The following is an 18,823-nucleotide window of genomic DNA, read 5'->3' as shown; positions in this document are numbered from 1 at the left end:
CATAGGTGACAAAACATTGTCCTTCCTTGTAGATACAGGAGTGACTCAGTCTTATGTTAGAAACGGGAAATACCCAATGTCAGGCATTGCCATAAATGCACAAGGTTATTTTAGGGCAACGATTATGGTTTCTTTCACTGATGACTTACCTATTACTATAAGAGAACATAATCTTTCTATGCCATTATTGTACTCCCGCAAAACACCAGTTAACCTAATAGGGAGAGATTTGATGAGCAAACTGAACATGACAATATTATTTACTGAACAGGGAATCATATGTTCTACTCCAAGGATCCATTCTGTAAATGCACACACATTTATATCAGAATTTTATGGTCAGAAAGCACAAAGGGCGCGCCATTAGATAAAGAGATATTCCTATGTAGAGTACACTTATTGTTAGCATGGCTTGCAAGAATAAGGGACAGATTGTTGTGATTTCCCACAAAGCTTTTGTTCAGACCAGAGGTACCCATGGATGAGGAAGAAGGGCAAGCATTTATGATAGAGCTAGAAGCAGCAAGAGTAAGAGTAGACAGGGTGATTCTGCATGAAGTCGATGATTAGGGAATAAACTGGAGGACATTGATAGCTTTTGATGAGGGACACACACTGACCAATTTGACAAATGAAGACTTGTTTACAGACGATGACTCAGATGATGAAGTAGTGTTTAACATAAGCCTTACTTATCATCTAGATATTGAGAACGGAAAAGGGCAGCAGAGAATGGCATTGGTAAAAAAGACATCTTCTTTTCTCCAAATACATTTTGCACACGTTCCAAGCATACTGTGGACTAGTAGTCATTATGATGTCAGTCTATTAAAAGGAGCAGATTAAGTCAAAATTAAATTGAAGCCAGGAGCTTTTTTGCTGTGGGAAAGACAATACCCAATGTCCTAAGAAGCAGTTGAAGGTATTTATGAAATCATTGCCACTCTTGTGCAACAAGGGATATTATTGCCATCAGATTCCCCATGTAACATGGCTATGTACCCAGTAAAAAAAGCATGGAGGTGTGTGGATAGTTATTCAGGTCTTACACTCCCTGAATAATATTGTTGAAGGAGAGTTCCTATTGGTTCTGGACCCAGCCACAATATTGTTAAATGTTAAAGGTATTTATATGGTCCACCATCACCAACGGAATTGGTCCCCAGGCGCTCAGGCGGATCTGTAAAAACAGAAGGCGGGTGGGTTAGGTTAGTCGGGTGAAGAGGGAGTAGCAAAGTGAGTGAAGTGGTGTGCTGTTGGAGCCTTCAATTAGGTTTCCACTGTGAGCTGAGCTTTGGTGTGAGTATCGGACCGGTGTGAGACCTTGTGTGCTGTGTGTGCGGTTTATGTGTTGTTTGTTTGTTGTTGTTGCGGTGTGCTGAAGCTCATGTGGTTTGCTTTATTTTCACAGTGTATTAGGTTTGCAGAGATTTGAGCTTGGGTTAGTAGGTTATATTTCCTGATCATTGCAGGCCTAGTTTTATTAACTAGCATCCCCATAGGTAAGCTTAATTTCCACATTCCTTTCTTGTCCACCTAATTGTTGTGAGTGATGGCATGCTACATTCTCGGTTGTGTTGTATTTCAGCTTTGTGTAATGGGTGAGATGTGTCTAGTCCCCCCTCTGGTATTGCTGCTGTAGATTAGCAGTCCCCTATTCCCTTGTGATCTATTTCTGTGGGTGGTCTGTTGGTGCTTGTGTGTAGTTCTGGCCAGGGTGTTATTGATAATCACCTTTGTCCTTCTGTCCTGATCTGTATTGTGCAATATTCTGTCCAAAGCTAAATAATATTCAATGATTGATTTAAAGAATTACTTCTTTTCAATCCTCCTCATTGAAGAGTCCCAAGACTTGACCTTGTTTTCCTATCACAGGACCAAGTGTAAACACACCCTTTTACCTCAGGGGTACTGTGTGCCTCCTTCAATCTTTATCTGAGCACACCAGATGGACCTAGGAAACGTACACCTAAGCAGCACAGTGATACAATATGTAGACACATTCTGGTGTACAGTGAGACAGAGCAAGAGTGAAGGAAAGACAGTGCAACTGATGAAAGTCTTGGCAGAGAAGGGGTGCAAGGTAGATGAGGGAAAATTACAATATTGACTGTATATAGGACAGTTAGTATCCCAAGAAGGAAGAAAGGTGACCCCTGGTAGAGCAGAAGCGATTATGAAAAAAAGACCAAAACCAGTGAGGGAAAGGCAGCAATTCTTGGGCCTTTGCAACTATTGCAGGGTATGGGTCTTTGACTAAAGAACATCTGTCAGACCACTTGTGTAAAAAGTCAAGGAAGCACAGTACTATAGTGACATAGCTTGGACAAGTGAGATGATAAAGGTCTTTGACGTATTAAAAAGGGCAACAAGCACAGCACCCATGTTAGGGATCCCTGATTACAGTGCAGAGTTATTTTTATTCTACCACTCACAAGGAGTAGTAATGGCAGTCCTCACGCAAAAGACTACCATGGGGCACAAACGGTTAGCATTCTACAGTGGAATCTCAGATTCAGTGCTGAGAGGTCATTATCCATGTGAACAAGCACTGGCGGCAGAAGCCTTTGCAATTGAAAAGCCTGCGAGCATCACAATAGGTTGTACAGTAACATTATATGTTGCTCATGCCCTGTTTGAAATCCTTGAAAAGCTTAAAAGCACATTTCGCAGTCTCTATTTTATTATTATCATTGCATTAAAAGAATTTGACATTTATAATGTATCCAAACCACTACACAGCAATATAACCCCCATCACAATGACAAATGAAATATTCACTCAGGAACTTCCTAAAGTCACCACGCAACTCAAAAGGCATAAACGTCTCAGATGGAGCTTGGAGCCACGAGCTGTAGGTGGTGGATACAGGGAGGTGCTGCAGCATTGTGGCCGCACTCCTGAGTGCAGCCAGAGGATGCCATGACACAAGGAGTCTGGTTATGGCCCCTGCGGCTGGCACACTCAGCTGCATGGTAAGGAGCTGAGGACCGGATAGATCAGCAGAGGCCTGGGGCCATAGTAAGGCCATTGATCTGGTGTGGTACATGCAGGAGTCTCATGACAGGCACTGTATTGTGGCGCTTTGGAGTGCCATTGGTTAGCGAAGGACCAGCAAGAAGAGTGGAGGCAGCCCGGGCAATAGTGCCACAGGCATTAAGGTGGCTGTGAGGGAATTTCTTCCCCAGTGTGCAAGAGAAGGCTCCCAATAAGGGAACAACTCCCCGGTGATTGGAATAGAGCTGGGAGGCAAGTCCAGAGCCCCGGCACCTGGAGGGAGATGAACTGGGAAGGAGCGGCAAGGGGAAGAGTATGGCTACACTGTGATCATGGAGCTGCCTGACATGTCACTTTTGTACAGTGGCCTTTGTGGAGCTGCCTGACTTGTTGCTTTTGTACACTGGCCCTCATAATACTAGTGGGACCAGGGGAGTTTCAGAGAGGCAGATCCATGTCTCAGCAGGGCCATCAGCGATTCTGTATATGAGCAGACTTCTTTATTTCAATAAGCTCAAGGAGTTGAAATGAAAGCTGCCCTTTTCCATAAGGGCAGTGAGGCTTAACCATGGGAACAGCAAGGACAAGCACCACAAACACATGCGTGCTTGGAATACATGAGCATCAGTTTCCTCGAGTTAACAGCTTGAACACAGGGGTAATAATAACATCTGGGGCCTTTAAAAGAGTTGTCTTACCCTCACTTGTGCAATCTGAATGACACAAGGCTTAGTAAGATTGTTATGTTGTCCTCCCTTCTTTCACCCTCTTTGTCTTGTCACACCTAGAAACACTTGTGTACAGGGGTGTTATAAATGTCACATCATATGATGTCATATGATAAAGCTCTGTGCTGTGGCCCATCTCCACTGCTGATCTTGAAGGGCTGCTTTGACTTGCATAGCTGTACACACACTGCATACTGTACTGGATGGATTTCGGTGGTTGCCAATGTGATATTACTTGCCAACTCAGCATCTCTGCTGAGGTCCAGCCATCACAGCCCTTTGAGCTTCAGGTTACCATAACAATGGAATCACAAAAAATGCCTTGTGACTGGTGATTGAAGGCACTTTCCTTGTTTTCTGGAGAAGGGTTCATCCCGCATGAGTTACCTTCCTTCCTCCTTTGCTGCTGGACCAGTGAAATATCCCTTTTGGCAACCTGTGTGATGCCATGCACCCAATTCGCCTTTGCCTGTTTTGCTGCTGGACTACCTGGTGAGTTCCATCATGCATTGTGCAGTTTCTCCATCTCTCTCTCTCCCCCTTCCATCTCTATGGTTTCTCCCACCATGGTGCTCTCCATCACCTCTATTTACTCTAATTGTTACTCTATCATCTATCCTACCTCTCTTTTAAAACCAGGAAGGAAAAAGTTTAAGAAATATCTCCTGGTCTCCAACCTAGGCCTGCCCATCACGGACACCTACGTTAAGGCTTCTTCCAGGTAGACTGTAACTGACATCCTCTTTGTCGCTCATTCTCAGGACATATGGACTCCCCACTTGGTCCCAGTCCTCTGTCCTTTCGTTGTCTTTGCCCATTAATGGTGGCAGCATATGGGAAGTACTCTTGGCACAGTTCACATCCTCTAGGTGCATCATTCATGTCTACCAGAATGGCACTGTCACAGCCCAGGCCTCCATGCCCAACCTCCTCCATCTTGATAGGCATCTTCTGTCTCTCATCTACTTCATCCCTTCTCCTGCCACTCCTCCTTCTGTCACCTCCTGACCCCTTTACCACCACTGACGGGTGTACCACATCCCTGTACCCCTCCACAAAATTCCTTCTAAGGTGGCATCCAGCTTCACTTAGCTACCCTCAACTTTTGCTCTGCCGTTAAACACTCCTCTGACATTTGTCACCTCCTTGAAGACTTTGACCTTAACAATAGGTCTTTCACTGCCAGCTCTGTCACTGTTCTTGACACACTCCTCCCTGATGGCTATAAAATCCTGTCTAAGCCCAGGCCTAACCAGACTGGAGTCTGTTAGGCCTGGTCTTCCCTGATCTTCCCTGAATGGGTCCCTTCTACTATCATACCAACTGAGTCCTACTATTCCTTTGAATGCCTCATTTGCAGGCTTGGTGTCTCTCTTATCCTCTCGCTGGCTCTTGCCACCATCTACAGGACTCCGAAGACAGAAGAGAGAGGCTCTGGGTGGTACAGATTCTGTGTTTTAAAGGGTTATGGGGCACCAGTGGTGTATGTGTGTGAGGCTCAGTGGGGTAGCTGAGAGTTGGGTGTTGGTGAGGGTGGGCCGATCAGCACCCAGGACGCAAGGACCTTGATGGGATGTTTGGATAGGGACAGTGTGGAGTTGACCGGGACGGGTTGTGAGGGGAGTATTCTCACAAGGGGTGATCATGTGGAGGGCCAGAGGGCAACGGCTATTGGTGGGAGGGGACCAGGGCAAGAGGCTGGGAAGGTTTCTGGTACACCATAGTGCCCCTCTAAACTTGCAGCTGCTTGGCATGATGGATAGTGCGCTGCCTCTGCTCTGAAGGATAGATTTGCGATTATGGGCCTGCAGCACTGTCAGCACCCTCAAAAGGCAGGTAGATTAAACATGGTGGCAATATTCAAAGCACAGCAACATTCAATGCAGTGGCAATATTCAAAGTAATACTAGATAGATTCAAAACAGTGGCGATATTCAGGAGGCAGCTAGATTCAAAACAGTGACTACACTCAAAATGCAGCTAAATTCAGCACAGTGGCATTATTCAAAACACACATAGATTCAACACAGTATCAGTATTCGAAGCACAACTAGATTCAACACAGAGGCAATGTTCAGAGTGCAGCTAGATGTTAAACAGTGGCTACATTCAAAATATAGTAACAGCCCCAACCCCATCCTCAGCACAGGCCTTCCGAGGTAGTTGCCCTTTAATTATAAATGAACACAGACAGTTCTCAGTCTCACTGCGCTGAACAGTGCAATAGTGACAGGTGTTCCAAGTAATTCAAAGAAGGAGGGATTTCTCATGAGTCCAATGAGTTTAATAACGAAGTAGCCTGGCACGTGTTTTGAGTCATCCCCGACTCTTCGTCTGGGCTCACTTTCATTTCATTCAGTTCAGCAGCATTGCACAGAGTTTCGCAATTGCGAAGCAGTGAAAGAGTGCATCTGGCACTGGCCACGATATACTTAATTGGTTAGGCTAGCTCTTGAAACTTTCAGCCTCAGATGAAGAGTCAGTGATGACTCGAAACACGTGTCAGGCTACTTCGTTATTAAACTCATTGGACTCGTGAGAAATCCCTCCTTTGAATTACTTGGAACACCTGTCACTATTGCACTGTTCAGCGCAGTGAGACTGAGACCTGTCTGTGTTCATTTAGGTTCTTAACTGTGGGTGGCATCTGGCATTGCTCCCACACCCATCAGTCACCTGCAGCTTTAGTGCTTCCTTAATTTCTTCAGTGTACAAGCGTTGTGGACTTTGACTTGTTCTGCCAAACCTGTGTGCCCTTTAATTATACCTTCTCGGCCACTGACTACTTTACCTGGGGCGGTGCACACTTCAACTGTGCCACTGTATTTAGCAAAGTAAGCATTGATTTTTTTCCTAGAATGTCAGTGCTCCCTTCACATGTAATACTTTATTCCTCTTTTCGACTGTGGAAAAGCTCTTCCACTTGGCTGGGAAAGCAGACTCCCCATGTGTCCGCTTCACCACTTGCAAGGACTCATGCTTTTATTTTCAAGGTGAGAGAAGACGGATCACAGTGATAGTAGTCTAGTGAATTGGGAAACACAAAGGATGGGCTCATTTCTATAAAGCAAATGCATATTTTTTTAGGAAGAGGCTTTGGGAAAACAAACATAACCCATGGTTTGCCAAGTATATCAGAGGAAACCATAGTATGCAACCTGTTGTAATCGCATCTTTGGATGATCTCAGGCAATGGGTGACAATGATCGTGTCAGTGGGCCTCATTACGGGTCCAGCGGTAGCCGTGCCGGTAAAACTGGCAGGTAGCTGCCAGACCCGTAATGAATTACCGGCACATGACTTCCCGGTGCCACCAGGCTATTCCAAGTCCAGTGCCCGGGAAGTCAGGCGCCAGTAATTTTGTTAGTTCCCATTCCCATGGAGTTCCATAGGACTTCATGGGAATGGGGACACAGGAGCACCGGCACCATTAACAACAGTGCCGGTGCTACCGTGAGAACTCTGCGAGCGGGTGCCGTTCCGCCCGGCAGGTCTGACCCTGGTGGGCGGGACGGCACCTGTCCGCAGAGTTGTACTGTGCAGGTCCAGTAACAATGGTGTCAGTAGGTTCACCGGCACCATTGTTACCGGACCGACACAGTTATAATGAGGCCCTGTGTCTTTCAGCAACTTTTGGCACTGTTGATCACACACGTCCTCCTGGAAAGCTTTTCATGTTTCGATATTGTGAAAATGGCTAAAACCTTGATAAGTTACAGTTGCTTGGGGGGGTGCATCAGGGCTTCCCACTCAGTGTTCTGTTGTTTAATCGATATTTGAAACCATTGGTGCATCATGTTCGCTCTCATTAACTTACATCCGTAATGTATGTTTACTTCTGAAAATGTATCCAAGACAACGTTTTTTTTAAAGTAACAACCAAACCAATACTCGGGTGATTTTGAATTCCTGGAATGCCTGGTTCTTGAACTCCTGGCCCTCCAGTTTCGGCTCTTGCCAAATTCTGGTGTCCAAGATGCATAATTAGGGGGCGCTAACTGACTCTTATGACAACTTATTGGCCAAGTCACAAAGACTTCATTCACCTACCATTGGTTAGTGGTGAAGTAATGAGTGTTGTAAATCCATCTGTGTTGTGGAAGAGAGACGACAGTGCAGTTAAAGTGTTCTGTTAGAGAGAGGCACTATTGGATGTAAAGTAATATTTAATGCTTGTTGTACGCTAGGGAACAATTTGATGAAGCTCCAAACAGTAAGGTGGTGATACCGCTTAAGCTTTTTTATTTTATTCACTGTAACTTTTAAGGTGCAGATCTAGCTCGAGAGCAGCAGATTGCTTTATAGGGTGTGGGTAGCCAGTGCATGGGTTGGCATTTTAACAGTAGCACAGTACTGTTAGTTTTTGCTCTGTGCCTCTTTCTTTACATCCATTGGGATTAGTCCTTGGTCAAGTGTTGTTCAAAAAGCCATGCTTTGAGAAATTCGCTAAATTGGAGAATTCTGGAGGCATTTCGAGCCGATACCAGGGTTGAGTTGCAAAGGGTGGGTGCGTGACAAGAGAAAGATTGTTTGCAGGTCCTCTGGGGCCCTTAAAAGAGTTGTAAAAGGGCCTGCACGAGTGTCCAGAAGTCCTGCAGAGGGATGAAGGGTTTGATTTTGCGAAGGGTGGAGATTTTGAGCCAGGGCATATGGGCCTTCTTGGCTATGTGTTCTGGAAGGGAAGGCTGCTGTCAATGGTGATGCCTAAAGATGTTGCTAAATCCAAGAGTGGCAAATCAAATACTTCTAGTCATATATCATTGAGCCACTGTTGGGCAATTTGTTGTTTAATGGGGGGGAATGATGAGGAAGAATTCAGTCCTGAATGGGTTAGGTTTGAGGTAGGCATTCGACATCCGGGACTTGATTATGGCATGGTAATTGTGGAAGAGACTGATGTCCTGTGGGATTTTAACTCTAATGTACAACTGAGTATCACCTGCGTATTGATGTGTGGTCATATTAGAATCTTTGAGAAATGGTCCAGGGGCTTCAAAGGTTAAAAAGAATCGAGGAGAGCATGGAGCCTTTGGGGACTCAGCAGAAAACTGGGAGACACAACATGTTTTTCTGGTTGGCCTAGAGTCTGCAGGAGAGGTAGGATTTAAACCATTTCCGCATAGTTCGAGAAAATCCCATCCTCTCGGCAAGGAGGTGATAAGGATGCAGTGGTCGGTGGTGTCGGATGCAGACCAGAGGTCAAAAAGGATGAGTAGGCATGAGTCGTCCTCATCCATGATTTGTTGGGCATCATCTGCCACCTGGATGGTGACTGTCTCGATGCTAAACATGGGGCCGAACCCAGGCTGATAGTCATTGAGGTAGTGTAGTTGTTCAGTTCTGGCAGTAATTGTGTAGTAACTACTTTACTTTTGATGGTGACCCGGAGTGGCCCGAGAATGACCCTTCTGTGGGGGAGGCATTAATGGTGGTGAGATGATATCGTCAGAGTAGGAAGTAGGTTTGATAAAAAAATATTGATAACATTTTCTGATATATGAAGTGAGGTTCATCAATTCAGAGCAATCAGTAATTCAAAACACCTAGTGCACAGACTGTCAACTTCACATGCAATTGAACACGTGTTATTTGTCACTCATTTCACTCACATGAATTACCTGTTAAATGACAGGATGTAGCAGTAACAACAAATGTTGACCATTCATGTACAGGATGAGTTGCCCCTTGTCATTTCTCAATATGTGCCTTATTATTGAGCACAAAGCTACTTATTTCATTGGCATCAAAAGGATAAATGTTCATGTGAGTATCAAGCCTGTGCTCTATATGTTCCACACACGTATTGTCATAGGCCCCTAACCCACAGAGTTGTCCCACCAACCACTATACAGAACTCAAATGGTGTTCCACGAAAAATGAGAGTAGTTCCTCAAGGCTTGTACATTTTCACATTCATTCTGGCATCTCAGTTTGCCATAGACCTTGGTAAATGCAGGCCTGCAAGTCCCAATACGGAAAGCTAAAACCAGGTGCACATTCACTAGCTATATCTGACATGTGGCCACATGAAATCCCTGATCTATACTTACTTTCCAACACTTGTAGAAAGTGCAGTATGGACTCTGACTCCATTGCAAGAGTAGTTCTAATTTTGTAGTTTACATAGCGCTTCGTGGCCATGGAATCACTTCTCTATGTGCTACAACGATAGGTGTTATTATTACCATTTGGGATCCTCGATGTATTGGTCTCAGAAAAATGAAGGGCTAACACCTGATGTGGCATGATACCGTTCCTTCCCAGGTTAAGCGTGTTCTGCAGGAGCTATATGTTTGGCTGATGGCATGCTGAGGCTCAAGGCACCATGTGTCCGTCAATAAGGTTTCTTTGAAATGGCTTCAAACAACACTTTGCTGATCTTGGATCCTATCGTTATGGGTTTGGAGCGAGTCATGTAGCAGTACTAACCCTGTGATATGTCACACAATGCCTTAATGTTGTACTCCAGGGGAGTGATACTCCAGAAAAGGTCACGTGTAATATTTAATCTCACAACAGCAAAACATCAGTGATTCAGCCTCTACCACATACTGCAGACTCACATTTTCACATAGCCAATGCACTGTCTGTCTCTATGTGTGAAAATCTAGGCTTTCAGGGGGAATCTGACTGTCTTGGACTATTTAAGTATAACCAAATATGCCTGTCTGTCTAGTTCTGTAGATCTGGGTTTGTGTATCTGGGTCTCTGACTGCAAGGTTCCATTTGTCCAAGTCTGTTTGTCTGCCTGACAGACAGACAGATAGACTGAGACAGAGGAAAGATCTGTCTGTCTGGCCATCTATTTATCTCTTCATCTTCGTCCTCTCTCCAACTTGCATTGTTTCCACTTTTTGATACCTGCCACAGTCACAGATAAAGACACACCGGGTAGGTGCTTGTCCATCCTTACTTCCTCTTTCAAATTGCAGGCGAATCATATGGCACCATGACACACAGGGCCCGATACATCGAATGTTCTGTATGGTAAATAGGGACTTTGTGCGCCAAAATGCATGCAAAATTCATTTTGTCGATTCATGGAATCGACTGCGCTGGACTTTTTCCTAATCTGCGGATACTTTGTGCAGGCTTGGCATGTCTCTGCGAGCAGCCGAGTGCCTTGCGCGAGACACCTCAAAGAGCGTGGACGTGGCCTGTGCATAGACCTGAGTAGGGGGCGGAACTTGCAAAATGGGGAAGAACTAGGGAAAATGTGTGCGTTCCGAGGGACGCCCTTGCAAGGTGATTGCACACCCAGAACTGCGCAGGTAAAATTGTATTCTTGGATCTGACATACAATCTCACAAAGGTGAGAATGACCATGCAAAGCTCTCGATGTAACCGCCACCTTAAAGGCAGGCGTACAGACACTTGTCTATAGGAATCACGTGCAGAGGTAAGATTGCATGTTGGATCTAGGGGTATGTGCACACAGTCGGGGTTCCGATAGAAGATAGAGGTGCATATAAGCAGTGAAGCGGGGTGCAGGAATGGTTTATGGGGCTTTGCACGCAGATTTTCTGGAGTTTTACTGGAGTTACGGTAATTTATATGCAAGTTGTCGGGTTGCCAGTAATATTTACGGGGACCCTGCGCAGTGTCCCCGAGATGCAGAACTGGTTCTGAGGGACCTCACATACTGTTTCAAGGGTGCATGTGTTTGCGTTAGAGGAGTACGCAAAGCTAGCTGTATCTGGCTCTTTTTGCTTTGTGTGGGGGCATGTCGGGGGCGTTCCGAACACGACTTGCGTGTAGGGTCACTTTGCAGGAACAATTCCATTGATACGCGGAGCGCGGCGAATAACATTTGCACGCATGCTCGCACAGTGGTGTTCTCGGCACGCAGCCTCTCTGCACAGTTTTCCATGAATCAGGCCCACGGTGGGTCTGCACCTAAAGTAATGTCTGAAACCTCTGTGTACAGCGCCCTTCAGCATCGCTCACAGCCTTTCACCTTAGTTCTGGGGTTGCTTTTCTGTAAGTTTAGCCGTTTCCATGTATCCAAGAATTCTTTTCTTGTGTTTAAATGTTATCTCTATTTGGTTTACTGGGCCTATTCGGTAATAGGAACACGTGTTGTGAATTGCCATTGAAGTCGCTTTTCACTGGTTGTACTTGCAGTCTTGCAACATCCTCTGTGCACCAATGGCTGTCCAAAACTTGGAATTTACTACCAACTAATCTGAGAGTAGCCCAACCCTACCCACTCTTCAGAAGGAACGCCATCCAACATATCATCTCCAATGACCATTAGTCACCCTATCTACTAAGCTGCATTTGCCCTTGGCCCACCCTATCTCCAGGCTACGATACTTTGACACTGTTCCTATACTCCCAGTTGAATTCTGTCATGCTATCTGCACCGTTTTTGTGTCATTTACCCTGCTATTTTGTGATTCCTTGTACATTATTGTAACTTGTATAATCTGTAACATTGTAAGCTTTGCATTATCTTATTGCTGCGCCCTGCTACCCATGGGTCTGGTGCGCATTAGAAGTTAATAAACAAACAAATAACAAAACAACCAGTATGTGTGCATAAAGCTGGTCACCTATAGGTACAAACACACTTTATTTACATTGTGAGAAATGGGGGAACCAGATGAAAAGAAATTGATTCTGATTCCAAGTGAACCGATGGCAATGAAGAGGGGAACCGCAGTTGTGGCTTTCTGGAAGTTAACTGCAGCCAATCCCTAGCAGCGTTGCTAATACTTTTTAGGTGTTCGTTTTCTCCCTGGGTGAGAGAGAGTTTTCCCAGATGTAAGTACCTTGATTGCTGAGCCCAGTGAAGTATGTAGAAGTATGAAACCATTCTGGGTGTGCTTTTGTTTCCTCCCCGAAGGTCGTGCACTAGCAATTCGGACTGGACTGTTCCCAAGACTGGACTCATTTGCACGTAGCTGGTCCCATTCTGTAATGGAGCAGAAGGGGAAATGAATGACCTGGAAGGCTGCCAGAGAAACATTACAGGAGTTATGAGTAATCACAAGCCCCCCACGTATCTTACAGTGCTGACAAGGCACTGCTGGAGGAAATTCCCGCTGCTGTTCATGGCACTGTAGGCCCTATGACACTTTACAGTAAGCTTTCAGGAACATTAAACTGCAAAATAATACCTGGTGTTACATTTGAAAATTACATTTTTGATTTGAGCTATTTATTTCGGGCATGATTCGAGCAGAATGAACTGCATTTTGCTGTGTAGTGGCCTTTTAAGTATTCAATAAATAAATAAATACATTTGGGTGCAGATCTTATTCATCTAGCATAGTATGAAAAGCTGGAGGGGCTTTCGTTGAAAAGGTACATTTTGAGAGTTTTCCGGAACGGTGTTAAAGAATCGATGCTTCCTTTGGAAGCAAACTGGAAGACAATTCCAAAGATGGGGTCCCAGGACAGGAAAGCACCTGTTTCGTCGATGCACATAACGAGAAAGAAGGATTGCAAGCAAACCTTAATGAGCGGAACACAGAGAACGCGTTGGCTGACATACTTGAATCCGTTTTTACAAACAGTGCAGAGATTGCACGTGAAAGGGTCATACAGAGAATATTAAACGTCATGCTCTGCTTAACTGCAGGCCACTGCAGCGATGTGCACAATTGAGGGATCGAAGACAGATTTTGGGAGTTAAAAAATAAGCCCGACTGCAGCGTTGTGTACATCCGGAAGGTACACAAGTTGACACTGTGGGATTGCCAGATAAGATGGCATTCGTGTTATCAAGTGTGGAGTTCAAAAGTATTTCAACACGAGTTGGGTCATCAGAAACAGAGAAAGGGAGATGAATTGAACGTATTAAACAACGCCTTTAAAAAATAGACTAGGGCCCACGCCTGATGTTCAGAGCCTAGAGCAGGTTGACAGTAACAGCCAACGTTATTGACCTTTTTTGCGTGAAAGAAGTTGGAAGTTCAAACAAAACTCGGGGGAAGGCAATCTGGATGAATCATTAAGCACATGTTTGGCACCGAATACAATTATCTCTGCATTTAAGGGATTGAGCTGTAATGTATTGACGATCAGCCAACGTTCAACGTCAAGCATGTAGTCCAGAGCATTCTGAAAGTGTGTGCTGTGGGATGTATTTACCCATGCATCCGAGCCCTACCTCAAAACTGTGCAGTATTGACATGGAAAACATCATGATGGCCAGAGCTTCCCACTCATTTTTGCCGATGTTATGGGCACAGAAGGACACTGCCTAAAACCACCATTGGACTACCCACACAGTAGTCTGAAACCATTGGGAATGGAAATGCTGATTGCCAAAAGCAAACCCATAACTGTGGAGAATTCATTTTCTTAAATCCCAAAAAGGGGTGCAGTACCAGTACTCACCACTATCCAAAAGCCGGCGTTTTAAAACAACACCAGATTTTACTTTTTTGTAGAAAACTGAATAAATGAACCCAAAACATGCCAAAGAAAGACATTTTAAGAGGTGGATCCAATGTAAAGTTATATTCTGAAGTGACTTGAAGGTTTATAACAAGACTGGCTGAGCTGTGGATTTCAGCAGTTTAAATAAATTTGGACTGAAAGACACTACAAATCTAAATGTTTAAAAGAAATGAGTGACCTACTTTGAGTGTCACATAGGTTGCAATTGTTTAAATGTCATAGTTTTAAACTTAGAATCAGCATCCTAGCTGCATATGTAAAAAAATGTCTTGACTTAAACTGGGGAACAAAAAGTGACATTTTATCTGAAACCTGGGTTAAGGAACTGAATTCTGCCCACCAGCCACCCCCATCAGGAGTGAAACTTGAGTCACAGCTGTGTTCCCAGGCCTATCTGCCTTTTGCTGGCCACACTAAGGATATGCCATCTCTCTGATAATTGAATTAAGGGGAGCCCCCACAGAATACAGGAGCTCTGAACAAAGCCCTGTCCTGACTCAGGCAAATGTTTTATTGGCGGCAGTCGTAAATGGAGCTTCCTCCTGGAAGTAAAGGGGAGGGGCACTGCCTGTGAGAGCAAGCTGGCTTGGCAGAACTGGAAAAACCAGAAATTCAACCTTGTGCTGAGGAAAACCACACCCCTTTGGGGCCAGAACATAACTCTAAAAAGATTAATAACTCATAGAGCGGACATGTGGAAATTTTATAAATGATACCATAATTCTTGTGATTTTTCTGCCCACATTTTAAGAGGTTTTTAGAACCGGTGGTATGTTCAGGGGAGTTTTAGCGGAAAAGAGGATATTACTCAAAATGTGTGCATGTGAAAAATCTGACACTTCATCAACTAATGTCCATACTCCTTGCGCACATGTGTGTAAATTTGGGGTAATGTCCAGTATTGCAAACCAGTTAAAAAGTGCAATATATTGCCATTTCTGAATGCAAGCTCCCAGGAAGAGCAGAGTTTGAACAGGGTATACCTCCTGTAATGCATGATGGGTGCATATGATTTTAAAACAATATGTACCTCTGCAAATATGTATTTGGTTCAAATCTAGATTTGTGTGCAAGTTGACAGGAGGAGTGGACTTTCTGCAGGCTGTAAAATGACATCACTCTGACACAATTTAGCTCCCCCAATCAGGGGAGAAATGAAAGCTTGGCCAATGATAAGTGGAGAGGGGTAGGGTCTAGTGATGCTGCACACACACCCATTTTGAAAACACATAAAAGCAGACAGACAGGACAGATAGGGACCTTCAAATCCATTTTCAGCTGGAAGCTCTGCCGGGAAAATCCATACTTTACCTCCATCAACCTTCAGAGAGCAGACATAGAGACTTCAAATCTATCAAATCTCCAGAATCCAGAGAGAGAGCAGACCCAGACCTGTTAGCAGAACCAGAGAGAGCTGACCCAGATCACTGTGAAGTGCAGAGACCAGAGTCCAGTCTAAAACCTGACCAGATCCATGGCGAGGCCCATTTCACTCAAGAATATAGTGTGAGTACCTAGAAAACTGTGCAGAACCAATCTCTTAGTTAAAATAATATAATCCAAGCTATTTTAATCTAAGTAGAACTGCCTCCTAACTGTCACCTGTCATTTGTAAAGCTGTCACCTGTCATTTTCTAGTTGCAAGCTGCACTTGTCTTTTTTGAACTTTAAAATTTAAAATCTGAAAAACGACCTTTATTTAATCGCTCATATCTCCGTGACCGTTTGTGCTAGAGACTTGCAGTAACTTTCATCTGGAAGCTGAGATCCTAGGCTGTCTTAGGACCCCAAAACGATAGTGATAGTCCTTGTAGTTCCTCTGTAATCGCGTCCGGCGCATTCGCGAATTTTGCCGCGATTTGCAAATTTCTTCACGTGTAAAAATCTGCTGCTGCTTGCCTCCCATTTACCAGAAATTCGTTTAACCTGCTAATTATCCCTGAATCATTGCTAGTGTGAGCCTGGACTAATATTAACTAGATACCACTCACCCTGAACCTCTAGAGGGAATTAAAAGCATTTTAACATATTTTCACTCCATTGCCAGCACATTTAAAAGCATTTGGGCCTGTGTTTTCAACGTCTGTAGTCTAAGTTGCTGGGTGAACTGAATCACATTTGATTGCATTTCTGAGAACTGTGTGCCTTCCTTCCATTTCCTTGCATAGCATAAAAGGGGGGGGGGTGAATTGCACAAGAAAGTGATTACATTGTCTTTGCTGAAATTCTATCAAGTTATTTTCTTTACTGCATTTCATTCCACATTGCATCCATTGGAAACCATAAAAGTATTGTTGCTACCTTATCCATTTCATGTCAACTCCTTAGTGATTATAAAGAAGTGTGCTAGTGCCAGATTCTCTGTTGTTAATCTTTATCATATCAGATTAAGTGTGCTATTTAATTATTAATTTATTCTAAGGTGTAATATATATATATTGTTTAAATTATCAATTAAACCTTTTAACTTGCAAAACAGAACTACTTCTTGGCTCAGTGGGGTCAGGGGGATTCTGAGAGAGGGGTGTTATATAGGGGTAGTCATCCAGAACGCATGAACTGGACATAAAGATATATCAATAAGGGTTTTCATTCAGTATTATAGATTAGGCGTTGACTTAGCTGTAGTGTTGAATTGAATCCTCTTACAAATTGGGGGCTCGTGCCGGACGTTTGGGTTAGATCTACCATTTGTGCAGATTAATACAGCATGCCAGCTGACCAGATACACATATCTGGTCGGATCACCACGCTGTGTTATGCTGTAAAGCACTCCTCATAGGAACGCTCTAAGAAAAAGGTCTGTTTTGCAAAAATAAAATACTAATTTCTGTAAGTCAGGACAGAGACCAATCTCTAGAATGACGACCTTAGTAGACATGAAAATAGCCAGAGAGCACCTCTTACATAAACTATTTGTGAGAGGTGAATGGACTGAACAGGGCCAGGATGCCTGGTTGCAGGCCATCACGCGACAGGTCACTGAAACAGGGTCAGACCTATGGAGAGATCAGGGTCCATTACATGTGGCCCTGAGTGAACTATATATGGCTCCTAAAGCCAAAGATGAACACAATAAGATTGCCAGGGTAGCGGCATATTTATATTTACATATGGGAGCCATGCAGGACAAATGTGCTGAAGGCCAAGATCTGGCGAGTAGGCAACTGCTGGCATTACAGAAGGCCCAATCTGAGCTGGACTCTTCTGAGCAGAGGCTGCTCAGGAGCCAGGAGTCAGAAAATGATAGTAGGCAATATATCATTAAAATAAAAGAGGATATGGGCATCCTACAACAGGAAAAGACAGACCAGGATATCAGATTTCTGGCCCTGCAGAAGGAGCACCAAGACAGTTTGGACTCCTTACTGCAGAACCAGAAAAAGTTGGAGCAACAGATCAATTTCAACAGGGCATGCGCGGAGCAGGTAGTCACCCTGCAAAGCCAGCTAGATAGAGAGAAAGAGGAGAGCAATAAACTGATTCTGAAAGACCTGGATACCTAGGCAGAGTTTGATGAGGAGCGCCAAAAAGCTGGTGCCTTTCAACGACAGAGGGACGACCTGGCAGCACAGATGCAGGATCTCAGTCAGGAAAGACACACTTTAGGCCAGGAAGTCTGCCACTTAAAAAAGGAAATTGAAGAAAATCACCTGGCACTCCAGGGGCTGGGTGACCTCCAAAAAGAAAACCAGAACTTGGTAGAGCACACCAGAAGGGTGGAAGATGCTCTGGCAAGAAAGGAGCAGGCCAATAGGGACACAGCTCAGGAGGTAACCCTCCTGCAGCAAAGACTGGCCCAGTTCTCCAGGACCAACCAGGAAGCACAGAGGGAAAATGAGGCCCTCTGTCAACACAATGATAGGCTCCAACAACAGGTAGCGATGCAGGAGAGACTGATAGAGTCCAGTAAGGCCTTAACTGAGGAACTGAAGGCACAAATGCAGGCTCTTGCATTGCAACAGGGAGCAGGGGCGGATAGAGATGAGGTTCGCTGGGAAAGGGAAACTCCGGAGCATAACCTCAGGAGCCCTAGTACCAGAGGCCCTCATACCTCTCAGTCCCTGGACTCTGCCACCCCCATGTTCCCCGGCGCACATGAGCACCGGGCCACCGGGATGGCAGACTACTATCCAGACAAAAGTATGGGGCTCATAGGCCAGTACCACCCAGGTATGGAGGGGCGGGCATCCGGGTATGGGCACCCAAGCGCAGTGCAATTTCGTGGGGAACCCCAGGAGAGTAGGCCCATTAAGGGCATCCTGAAAACCCCTGCCCAGTTAGGTCAGTGGAGGGGGTACCCATCAAATCCTGGCTGCAAGGAGGGATCTGAGGACTCCTCTGAGCACCACAGGAAACAGGAGACCAGGTCCCCACATTCTGCCAGCCATTCCCAGGCTCGCAGAATCCGGGAAAACCTGGAAGAACAGACAGGAACCTCTGGGAGCAGTGCCTCTGAGTCAGAGGATGAATGGACAAGGGTTACCCAAACCAAAAAGGCCAATAAGGCAAAAAGGGCCTTGCTTAAGGACCCCTTAAAGCAGATTAAGGCGATCAGGAGCGTCATCACGCCTTACCATAAGAACGCTAAGTATTCGGTTTGGGAGCACTTAGAGTTGTTTGAGCAAATGATGGAGACTTTCCATTTGAAGGACAGCCAAAGCTGTATTCAATATGTAAAGTGGACC

Source organism: Ambystoma mexicanum, chromosome 11, assembly GCF_040938575.1.
Source record: "Ambystoma mexicanum isolate Mex_15411 chromosome 11, UKY_AmexF1_1, whole genome shotgun sequence".
NCBI classification, from domain to species: Eukaryota; Metazoa; Chordata; class Amphibia; order Caudata; family Ambystomatidae; genus Ambystoma; species Ambystoma mexicanum.
Note: the sequence above shows the minus strand (reverse complement) of the source record.